Source organism: Nicotiana tabacum, chromosome 20 (assembly GCF_000715075.1).
Source record: "Nicotiana tabacum cultivar K326 chromosome 20, ASM71507v2, whole genome shotgun sequence".
Classification (NCBI taxonomy): domain Eukaryota; kingdom Viridiplantae; phylum Streptophyta; class Magnoliopsida; order Solanales; family Solanaceae; genus Nicotiana; species Nicotiana tabacum.
This window is the reverse complement of record NC_134099.1, coordinates 42,745,956-42,758,404: the sequence shown is the minus strand read 5'-3', so window position 1 is coordinate 42,758,404 and position 12,449 is coordinate 42,745,956.

Below are 12,449 nucleotides of genomic sequence, written 5' to 3'. Positions count from 1 at the left end.
TAAGTTAAAACAAAGGAAATAATCCAAGAAAGATTAAGCGGAAAATTGATGTGAGGATAGGCCAACGAGTATTTGGGATTTGATTAAGGAAGAGCCCAGTTATGGCTAAACAGGAGGTTATAGACGAGTCAACAGATCATGCAAGATAAACGTAGTGAATCCAAATATAGTGAATTCAGTCTCGCAAATATGACGTCAAAAACCTTGAGAAATGCTCAGATAGGAGTTGGGGTATTTAAAGGTATTGTATAAGTATTACGGGAATAATGGAGGGTGCCACTAAGGAGATAATCAAAATTTGATTTTACAAGTAATCCTATGAGCACAATGGCACGGAGGTATGTAAGTAAGGATGTTTATAGGCGAGTAAGAATATCAAAAATTCCTTCGAGTATGCAGTATAACAAGATCACAACTTTACAAGATCCAAAAGGTCTCCTATGTACTACCACGAAAGACTAGCTGAGGAAATAATGAAGAAGGTTTACACCTAAGCATAGTGACCTAAAAAGGAAATGATCTTTGATCTTATAACAGCAGTCTCACTATAATATTACATGCACTACATAAGAAAGTGGCACCTTCATGGCTAATGAACAGAAAAAAAGAAAAAAAAATCAAAGGTGATACTTGAGAGCATACGAGTTACAGGGAATTACTGTGTTCGTGGGCATTATGATAAGCCAAGTATCCATGTAGCAAGTGGAACAACGACTAGAAAAAGTAATTATTTATATTTAAAAATGCTGAGAATGCGCAAAAGGGAATCTAAGGTGCTAACAAGTTAAAGGAAGGTTCTGAGTATAATAAATAAATATGTGTAGGTCGCAAGCGAAAGTATAGTAGAGTGAAAAGATTTTGGGTAGATGTGAGTAGGGGTGAGAAAAGGTGAGTTAGAAGCTGATAAGAATAGGTAAGACCTCGGTATTAAGCCCATCAAACAAGAGAACTGATGGTTTATATATGTTATAAAAGGCTCAGTATAGCTTGAATTAACAGAGAGGAGTCTAAGACTAGGAGCATTTAGAAGAGATGGATTGCTCCTCTGGTCATAATGTAAGGGTGTAATAGTGGTAAATTATAAAAGGATGATATATAGGCCTTCATTTGAGTAATGATTCAAAGAGAAGAGATTTCATGGATGGCACGGGACTAGGATACCCCCATAAGACGAATCACATTGGGATGCTATGAAATACGGTTATTGAAGTATAGTATTGTCCCTAGGTGGATTAGGAAAACCACTTCAAGTGTTCCCCGATGAGACGTGAGACTTGTGGCAATGTATTACGTAAGAGGTTTCAAGTTATCAGTGGTGGATTATAGATTAACATTAAGGTAAATCAATAATAGATGGATTAAGATTCCAAAGTATGAGAGGAGATTATGATGTCATTCTTTAGATGAACAGTAATAAGGATTATACATATAGGATAAGCAGCGAGAGAGTAACCTGGAGTTGGGTAGAAAACCTCAGTAATAATAAACCGAAGTAAGTTTTATGGTATAGTATAACCTACCTAGATGTAGTAAATCCATAAGGATAGATATACAAGGCTATGAAACAAGAGATAGAAATAGTCTTAAGATCGATAAAGTACCAAGCGAAAGACATCAGTACACCTATAGATGCCTAGAGGGACAGCTTGTCATAATTCTGTATATGTTCATAAAGTGAGGCTTAGAGATTGGCTAAAAGATGGAGGAAAAAGAGAAGACGAGTCGCTAGGCACTCATACAAGGACACAGTCGTACATACTGCATGACATAAGGTATCAATTGTTACGATGTTGGAAGAATTCCAACCACATGTCATGGTGTGACAAAGAGGCCTAAAAGGGGGGAATGCCCAAACGTTTGGATTTATTCACAAAACAATTGCTTAGATGGAAAGATGAGCATTAAAGTATTCGTAAGAGCCATAGTATATGAAACTGATAAGCGCATCAGTCAACATTCGAGGACAAATGTTCCAAAGGGGGGAATGATGTTACACCCCAAGTTTTCATACGTGAGAGTACGTCGTAAGTCATATATGTAAGCTCAGAAATGAGATTTTATTTGGAAAAAAATAAAGTAAGTTAATCATGTTACCTTGGAGGTTACAAATATTTAAGATCATGAATAACGAGTACCAAGAGGGTTGGAAATCTTAGAAGCTAAACCAATTGAAGAAAATAAGTTTTGTCGAAAGTCGACAAGTTTTGAATGTTATAACATGTACTTCGGGGTGAGACTGGGGTTATTAACAAGATAAGTAGTTTATTCTATGAGTTATTTTAGTCGTATGATATTCATTTTCTACATTTTCAAGGCAAGCAAGTTGTGGAACAAGAGTTGGCAAAGGTCATCACAAGTTACATTCATAAATTTGCTAAACTTTAGGTCAAATGTATCTGAGAATTTCTCCAAATATACTTGGAATCATGGGGTGTTCTACCTAGAAAATTGAAGGTGTACGAGTCTAGTTTGTGATGCGTTAAACCGTTCGTCAATACGACATTGGAGTAGAGAGATATTCGCGTTTTCGCGAGACCGCGCAAGCAGCTCCCTATGGGACCCACTTAGGCGGTGGTTGACCTACTTCAATTTATAAACGATTTGGACGCCTATTTTTGCTCATTTTTCAACTACAATTTGTCTCCAAACCTCTCCTAACCCTCCTAAACATATACCACAAGGGTTTGAAGTGATTCCAAAGTGATTACACCATATTTCAATATCAAAACTTAGTTCTAGTGAAGAACAACACCTATTTGAGGTTGTGTTGTCATTGAGGATTGTTGTGGGCTGTATTTGGATGAAATTCCAAGTTGTTGCTGCTTTCTAAGGTGAGTATAACAGCCTACTAATTGTGCTTAAGCTTGCTTGTATGTTGGTTAAGTTGTTAGGATGATAAACTACAAGATAATACTTGGATTAGCTTAAGTCACTTCTATGGTGTTGTATTGCTATTAAGGGTTGTTGTAAACTGAATATAACTTGGATTTTGACTTGAAGTTACTGTATAAGGTATTTATATTGTGATATTGCTTGTGTCTAAGGTTATCTTGATGTTGATTAAGTTAAATGGATGGGCTAGACATGAACTAGTGAATAAAGTTGCTAATTGAGGATAGCTAAAGTTGTGGATTATTTTCGTTGTTATAAATACATGGTATAAGGCTAGAATCATTGATTAATGACTTCATTATCATGTTAATGATACTTTTATGTTGTAGTAAGAAGTCTATAAGGATTAATAAGGGGTATACGGATTCAAATCGGAGCTTGCCGCTCGTTGTAATGTAGTTGTGACTTGTTGTTGTTATATGGTGTCTTGATATTGATAATTAGGTATTGATGGATTGCTCTGGTAATTGTTGTTGGTATATGGTATTGGAGGAGGCCCTTGTTACAAGGGAGATGCTTCCCAAATTTAGGTAAACGAGCTACTATCTTAAGTTATAGACTTAGCCTTTGCTCAGCACTGATTTTGAATCTCCTTATACTATGATAGATTGAGTTGACTTGTTTGAAGAGTTGCTTGGAAGGGATTAGGGACTCAACGGGTTTAAGGTATGTTAAGGCACTTCTTTCTTTTGGCATGATCTAAAATGAAATGAACATAAACGGTATGCTAATTCATAACGGATCTACTCCTAGAAACTAAGGTTGTCCATGTTGTTCTTTCCTTATAAAGTTATTCTAAACAAGTGTGTATGATCCTTAAATCCCACTAAGGTTCATATTAATGGTAGGGATGTCCATAATGTTAATCGAAGGTGCAATGACCTTACATCACTCCGAAAGGGTTAGAACGTGATTCCATGAGTCGAGCATGTATTATATATATGTATCTATTTTACTTTACCGAGCCGCGCTATAGTCGGCCGGGTATGGCACCTATTGTGCAACCACTGATCAGTTGGGTTTACCGAGCTCCATGTGGTCGGGTATGATTCTACCGAGCCTTATGATGGTCGGGTACGCTTTTACCGAGTCCTCTTTGAGGTCGGGTACGATATGATGATGATGATGCCCACAGAGGCGAATGTTTTAAAAAGTTTATGTATATATATGTATTATGCATTTCATATCAGTAACCCCCAGAGGCACTCTGATGTTGCAGGTTGTATCTCCTCTATCTCTCTCTTTACATTACTGTTCTTGTTTATGCTTTCCCGCCTAACATACTCGGTACTTTATTCGTACTGACGTCCCTTTTGCCTGGGGACGCTGCATTTCATGCCCGCAGGTCCCGATTGATAGGTTGACAGTCCTCCTAGTAGGCTATCAGCTCAGCAAAGGTGTTGGTGCACTCCACTTGCTCCGGAGTTGCCTATTTGGTCAGTATGCTTTGGATATATATTGATTGGTATGGCGGGGCCCTGTCCCGACCTTTATGATTTTATGTACTCTTAGAGGCTTGTAGACAGATGTCAGGTGTATGGATACTTGTATGGCCTTGTCGGCCTATATTTCGAGTTTACTAATGGTCATATCGGCCTTATAGGCCCGTATGTCACATATATAAGTTTATATATCATAATGGGTCTTCATATGTTGAGTATTCCCTTATGTTTTATTCTTGTTATCTCATGACGGAATTTCTGGCTCATTTACTCATGATAATATGATAAGAAAGATATGTTACGTTGGTACTCGGTTGAGTAAAGCACCGGGTGCCCGTCGCGGCCCTTCGTTTTGGGTCGTGACAGTATCTCAAGTGACCAATATTACAACTTGACAAAGAAATCAACAATAAAAATGTTTTCACAATAAAGATTCCATGGCTCAACCACAATGTACACAAGAGTCTCAACAATAACAACCGGGAGTGAATAACTCAACAAAATAGTATTTCATAGCTTAACACTTTGCCTCAATGTGATTCACGAACTTTATAACTTAATAACATTTTTATCAACAACATATTCCAAGAATAACAACTTCAAGTAAAGAATTCGATGGTCAAATAATGAATATTGAATATGGGAAACAAGAACAATTAACTAAACATGTAGAGCAATTAAAGAAATAATGAATATGGTCAACTAAACATGTAGAGCAATTAACAAGTAAGAGATAAGACAAGTAAAACATGTGAAAGTAGACTAATGATGATGAAGATAACATAAGATAACTCGATTAAGGCATGAAAGGAATCTATATAGCTAAAATTGATAACTTTTCATATTAAGCCCGTGTACACACTCGTCACCTTGCGTACACGGCTTCCACACATCACATTTTTCACAAAACAACACCAATCCTAAGGGGTAATTCCCTCACACAAAGATAGGCAACACACTTACCTCAAAACACGCTAACTCAATCCACTAATAGGCCTTTCCCTCGATTATCCAACTCTGAACGGCTCGAATCTAGCTAAAAAACTTCATACTATAAATATAATCTATAGGAAACTATTTCGAACAATAATTAGCCTAAGGAGTTTCACAAACTTTTCCAACTCAAAACACTAATTAAATGATGAAATTAACAATAAATTAGTGTAATATAACTAAAATCGAGTTTGGATTTCTTACCCAAATGATTTCCTTGAAACTCTCGAAATATCGCCACAAACCAAGCTCCCTAGGTCCAAAAATGGATTATGAAATCAAACTCCCAACTTAGGCCTTTTTCTGCCTAGTGAATTCGCACTTGTGAACCCATAGCCGCATATGCAGCTCTGCACCTGCGGAAATTCCATCGCAGGTGCGGCCATGACTTATGTTCTAAGAATGCACACCTGTGGACACCAAGCGCACCTACGCTAACACTACTACGACCAATGGCTTGCTACTGCGAGCCCACAACTGTGGAGTTTCAGTCGCACCTGCGGTCCTTCCCCTGCTCACTCAACTCTGCTCCTGCGATGCCCTTTCCGCTCATGCGCTTTAACTTCTGCAGAATATAGACCGCACATGCGGTCCCAATTGGGCATGCCAAAATCTGGTTCTACGATCAACCCCTTGCAGTTGCGAGTCCGTACCTGCGACAAATAGTGTGCAGGTGCGATTGCACAAGACACAACCCACTTCAGCAATGAGATTAAGTCCAAATTGTTCCGAATTAGATCCAAATCACACCCAAGGTCCCTGGGACCACATCTAAATATACATGTCACGCACCGAACATAGGGGCGAGACCGGCACCCGGTGCCTCACCTATCATTTCGTACCAACTTGTGACTAAAGGATTCTGAGCATATAATGTCATACTTTGGCCATGGGACACATTGAAAGATAGTTGCGAAAGCTGAATAAATATCAATATAAAGCTAGGCCGACAGGGCTGTCATAACTACTACAACTGACTGTAACGACCCGGCCGGTCGTTTTATGAGTTACTGGTTTGTTTCCCCTATTTCGGCTTCTTATTGCATTGTTTATCGGTATTATGTATTATCGGGTTGGTTGGTTCGGGTTCAGAGAGGTTTTGGTAAGGTTTGAGACACTTAGTCAGTTTTGAGTAAGCTTAATTTAGAAAAGTCAACTGGATATTGACTTATGTGAAAAAGGGCTCGGATATGAATTCTGATGGTTTGGATAGTTTCATGAGGTGATTTGGGACTTAGGAGCATGATCTTAATGTATTTTGGTGGTCCGGAGTAGATTTAGGCTTGAATTGGCAAAATTGGGATTTTGGTGTTTTCCGGTTGATAGGTGAGATTATGATATAGAGGTCGGAATGGAATTTTGGAAATGACAGTAGGTTCTTTGTGTCATTTGTGACGTATGTGCAAAATTTTAGGTCATTCGGACGAGGTTTGATAGACTTTTTGATCAAAAGCGGAATTCGGAAGAAGTTTGGAACCTTAGGCTTGAATCCGATGTTATTTGGTTGATTCTATGTTGTTTGGGGTGTTTTGAAATTGGTATAAGATTGGGTAGTGGTATATGACTTGTTCGTGCTTTTGGTTGGGGTCCCGGAGGCCTCGGGATGATTTCGGATGGTTGACGGGAAGTTAGGAGTTGGGGAATTTGTAGCTGAAGCTGAGTTTTCTGTCATAACCGCACATGCAGCTTGGGGACCGCAAGCGCGAGCCTGCACAAGCGGAAGTGAAGTCGCAGATGCAGCCAAGAGAGGGAAAGGCTGGAGCCCATAGATGCAGAATTTGGGCACACCTGCAATGGTGCAGGTGCGAGAATGTGATGGTAGGTGCAGTGGCTGGCGGATAAGTGAAAACGGCAGAAGCAGTGAGCTTGGCCGTAGAAGCGGTAGCGCAGAAGTAGAAATGGACCGCAGATGCGAAACTCCTGGGTTAGAAAGTATAAAAAAATTCCTTCACAATTTTTGAGTTATTTTTCACCAATTTCATGCATGTTTGAGCTTGAGGAAGTTATTTGAAGAGGGATTTCAAGGGAATTTCATAGAGGTAATGTTTTTGGACCCTAAACTCATTTCTATAGTGTTATTTCACTGTTTTGGCTTGAAATTAATAGAAATTAAGGGTTAAGAATTGGGAATTAGGGCTTGGTATTGGAGACGTTGACTTGAGGATTTGAGGGGTCATTTGTGGGCAGATTTTGGTACTTTTGATATGAATGAACTCGTGGGGGAATAAGGATTCCATTATTGTAGATTTTGTCGATTTCGAGTCGTGGGCCCGGGGGTTGGGTTTGGTCAATTTCGGGATTTGTGTTGTAATTTGATTATTTCGCATGAGCTTCGTTCCCTTAGCATATTTTGATGTCATGATTCTGATTTTGGATAGATTCGTTGCGAGTTGAGGCTGAGGCGAGAGGCAAAGGCATCGCGGGCTTGAGTTTGGACCGGATAAAGGTATGTAATGATTGTAAATGCTTTCCTGAGGGTATGAAACCCCGTATTTCACATCGTTGTGCTGCTTTAAGGTGACACACACACTAGATGACGAGTGTGCGGTCGTGCACCATTGGGGATTGTAAATTAGTTCATCGTGTATGACTGTTTAGTCGTATATTTGATTGAAAACTATCTGCTATCATCATGTTTTGGGCTGAATGTCATATTTGGGCCTCGTGCCAACTATTTTGGACCCTTAGGGGATTTTTACTACTATTCCTCATTGTTTTGACTTCATATTTGTACTCAGTTATGTTGTATTCTACTATTTTCATGACTCAGCCATATTTACTCGTTTTTGATATTTTAAATGACAATTTGGGCTGAGCATCATGTTTTACCGATGGCCTGTTTTGTAAGGATACTATGGGATTGGCTTGTGCACCGCAACAGTGTTATATTAATTCATGATTATGAGGCCAAGGGCCTGATTTGCTACGCCATGATGTGGCTTGTTATAAGGCAGAGTGTCTGTTTGATTATGCCACGAGATCGCTTGATATTGCGCTTGGGCTGTAAGGAGCCCTTCCTAGAGTCTGTACACTTCCATAGAGTGCGGGTACTCAGTGTGAGATGTGAAATAGCCCGGGGGGCTGATGTTTTTCCATGTTATTGCCTGAGGGGCTGATACGAGTGATTGTGAGATAGCCCGGGGGCTGATTTGTGTTTCTATCCTTTTATCCTATTTTCTTCTCTCTTTTGAACTGTTAAAAGATGTTTTAAAGAGGATTTTATTGAACTAAGGTGTTTTTATGAGCTTTTACTTCTTTATTGCATTGTTCTTGTTTTATAATGTTTTGTTGTAGCATTATGATGTGTTTTTACGTGTTTTCTTATTGTTCAGCTGCCTTTACTTTTATACTTACTGAGTTGGCGTACTCACATTACTCCCTGCATCCTGTGTGCAGATTCAGGAGTTTCTAGTCACACTAGTGATTGCTGATTTGCTCTCTAGCAGGCTGTTCGGAGTTGACTAGGTCGCTGCCCGGCGTTCGCAGCCCAGTACTTCTCTTTCCTATCTTTATTTTCCCGTTGATCTGGCTTGTAATAGACTATGTAGTCCTTCCATAATCTTAGGTAGATTTTAGATGCTCATGACTAGTGACACCCCGATGTCGGCCCATGTTTGTTTCCGCATTGTTCTAATCTACTCTTTATTTCGGGATTTATAGCTTATAATGACTTAAAATGAATTATTATAACTGTTTAATTTATATTCGGGGTTTGTGTTGGCTGGCCTTGTTTCACGATAGGCGCCATCACGACCTGGTCCGATTTAGAATCATGACAAATTGGTATTAGAGCCTAGGTTATATAGGTCTCACGAATCATGAGCATGTTTTCTAGAGTCTCACAGATCGGTACAGAGACGTCTGTATCAATCCTTAGGAGGCTGTAGAACCTTTAGGAAAATCTTCATATTCTTGAAATTCTCGATATGCAAATCTGTTGATCCGAGTAATAAACTTTTCTTATTCCATTCTCTAACAGATGGTGAGGACACGTGCTACTAGATAGGATGGACGACCACCAATACCACCAGTTGGGGCCACCAGAGGCTGAGGACATGATCGAGGCCGTGGTAGGGGCAGAGATGTAGCACGCACAGCAGCTAGGGCAGCACCTCAGATCCACCAGCCACCCCATTTCATGATTAGGTCCCAGTTTTGGATGCTCCAGCAGCACTAGCTCAGGCACAAGCTATGCCCATTGTGATTCCGGGTCTATAGGAGGCCGTGACACAGATTCTATCAGTATGCACTAGCCTAGCTCTGGCGGTCTCAACTACTACAGTCGCAGCTACTTCTCAGGCCCGGGGGAGGGGGCACTCAGATTTCGCCGCTCGCACACTTGAGTAGGTCGTGCAGGGACTTCAGACACCAGGGGCACCTTCAGCCAAGCCGGTTATGGCTGCTCAGGACTATGTAGCTTTTGTTATGCCAGAGGACGAGCAGAGCAGATTGGTGAGGTTTGGTAGACTTCAGCCTCCGACTTTCAGTGGTACAAAGAGAGAGGATGCCTAGGGTTTCTTGGACAAGTGTCACAGGATTCTTCGCACAACGGGGTTGCTTTTACTACTTTCTAGTTTTCTGAAGCTGCCTTCACTTGGTGGGAGGCTTATGAGAGGTGTAGGCCTGTTGCTGCATCACCTTTTACCTGGCAGCAGCTCTCCGTTCTCTTTTTGGAGAAGTATGTGCCAAAGTCTCGCAGAAAGGAGCTACGTAAGCAGTTCGAGTAGTTGCGTTAGGGAGATATTACTATGACGTAGTATGAGATGACATTCTTAGAGTTAGCTCGTCATGCTGTTTGGTTGGTTCCTACGAAGAGGGATAGGATTATGAGGTTCGTTGATGGCCGCAAATATCATCTTTGTATTCTCATGACCAGGGAGAGGGTGTCTGGTTCTAATTTTGAGGAGGTTGTTGATATTGCTAGCGAGATTGAGTCAGTTCGTTGCCAGGAGCGAGATGAGAGGGAGGCCAAGAGGCCTCGGGGATCTGGTAGTTATGGTGGTGCTCCTTTGAGAGGTCAGTTTTAGCACGGTAGGGGCCGATCATTTAGACATGCTTAGTCAGCTCGCATAATTTATTGTGGGGCATCATTGGGTCATCGTTCTCACAGTTCTCATCAGGGCCATTCATCACTCAATACCCTTCTAGCCTAGAGTTCGTCCCGTGCTCTATCAGTTTAGGGCTTTTCTATGCCCGGTGCATCTGTTAGTCATTTCGGTACTAGGGGTTCCCTTCAGTCCCCGTCTCTTGCACTAGGGAGTTGTTATGAGTGTGGAGAGTTGGGCCACATGTGGAGGCAGTGTCCTCGTCATTTTGGGGGTTCGTCTTAGCAGAAGAGTAAGCCATCGGCTTTAGTGCCAGTTACTTTACCACCCACCCACCTAGCTAGGGGTGGAGGTCAGTCAGCTAGGGGTTGCCCTAGAGGGGGAGGTCGATTAGGTGGTGGTCAGGCCTATTTTTATGCACTCCCGGCTTGACCCGATGCTATTGCTTCAGATGTTGTGATTATAGGTATTGTCTTAGTCTGCCACAGATATGCCTTTGTGTTATTTGATTCCGATTTCACTTTTTCATATGTGTGATCATATTTTGCTTATTATTTGGATATGCCCCGTGAGTCTCTTGTTTCATCCGTTCGTGTATCTACTCTGGTGGGCAATACTATTGTTGTGGAACGTGTATACCGGACGTGTGTGGTGACTATTGGGGGTTTGGAGACCCGAGTGGATCTATTATTGCTTTGTATGGTGGACTTTGATGTGATATTGGGCGTGGATTGGTCATCTCCGTGTCGTGCTATTTTGGACTGTCATGCTAAGACATTGACATTGGCTATGCCGGATGTGCCACAGATTGTGTGGCGAGGTTCGACAGATTTTGTCCCCAGTAGGGTGATTTCGTTCTTGAAGTCCAGCGGATGGTTGGAAAGGGTTGTCTTTCATACTTACCCTTTGTGATGGATGTCAGTGCAGAGACTCCTAGTATTGATAGACTATTTGACCAAGCTTTTTTTTGGGCCAAAAGTGCTTTTTTGGCCAAAATCACTTTTTGCCAAAAATTGAGGTATTTGGCCAAGCTTTTAAAGAGAAAAAATGCTTTTGAGGAGAAGCAAAAGTAGTTTTTGAGAAGCAGAAAAATGTAGCTTCTCTCCAAAAGCACTTTTTTTAGAAGTACTTTTGAGAAAAATACACTTAGAAGCAGTTTTCAAAAGCGTGGACAAATACTAATTACTGTTCAAAAGTGCTTTTCAACTTAATTAGCCAAACACAAATAGATTCTCACCAAAGTACTTTTCTGAAAAGCACCTTTGGAAAAAGCACTTCTCAAAATAAGTAGATTTTAGAAGCTTGGCCAAACATGCTATGATTATGTTCCTGTTGTGAGGGATTTTCCCGATGTGTTTCCTGCAGACCTGCCGAGCATGCCACTGGACAGGGATATTGATTTTAGTATTGATCTGGTGTCGGGCACTCAGCCCATTTCTATTCCACCGTATCGCATGGCACCAGCGGAGTTGAAGAAGCAACTTCAGGAACTCCTTGATAAGGGGTTTATTCGGCCTAGTGTGTTGCCTTGGGGTGCGCCTGTTCTATTTGTGAAGAAGAAGGATGGCACGATGAGGATGCGCATTGATTATAGGCAGTTGAACAAAGTAACGATTAAGAACAAGTATCATTTGCCTCGTATTGGTGATTTATTTGACCAGCTTCAGGGAGCGAGAGTGTTCTCCAAGATTGATCTCCGTTCAAGTTATCACCGGTTGAAGATCAGGGACTCAGATATTCTTAAGACAGCCTTTAGAACTAGATATGGTCATTATAAGTTCCTTGTTATGTCTTTCGGGCTGACCAATGCCCCAACAACATTCATTCATTTGATGAACAACGTGTTTCAACCTTATCTTGACTCATTCGTGATTGTTTTCATTGATGATATTATGGTGTACTCGCATAGTCAGGAGGAGCACATAGAGCATTTGAGAGTTGTGTTGCAGAGGTTAAGGGAGGACAAGCTTTATGCAAAGTTCTCCGAATATGAGTTTTGGCTCAGTTCAGTGGCTTTCTTGGGGCACCTGTTGTCCAGCGAGGGTATTCAGGTTGATCCGAAAAAGATAGAGGCAGT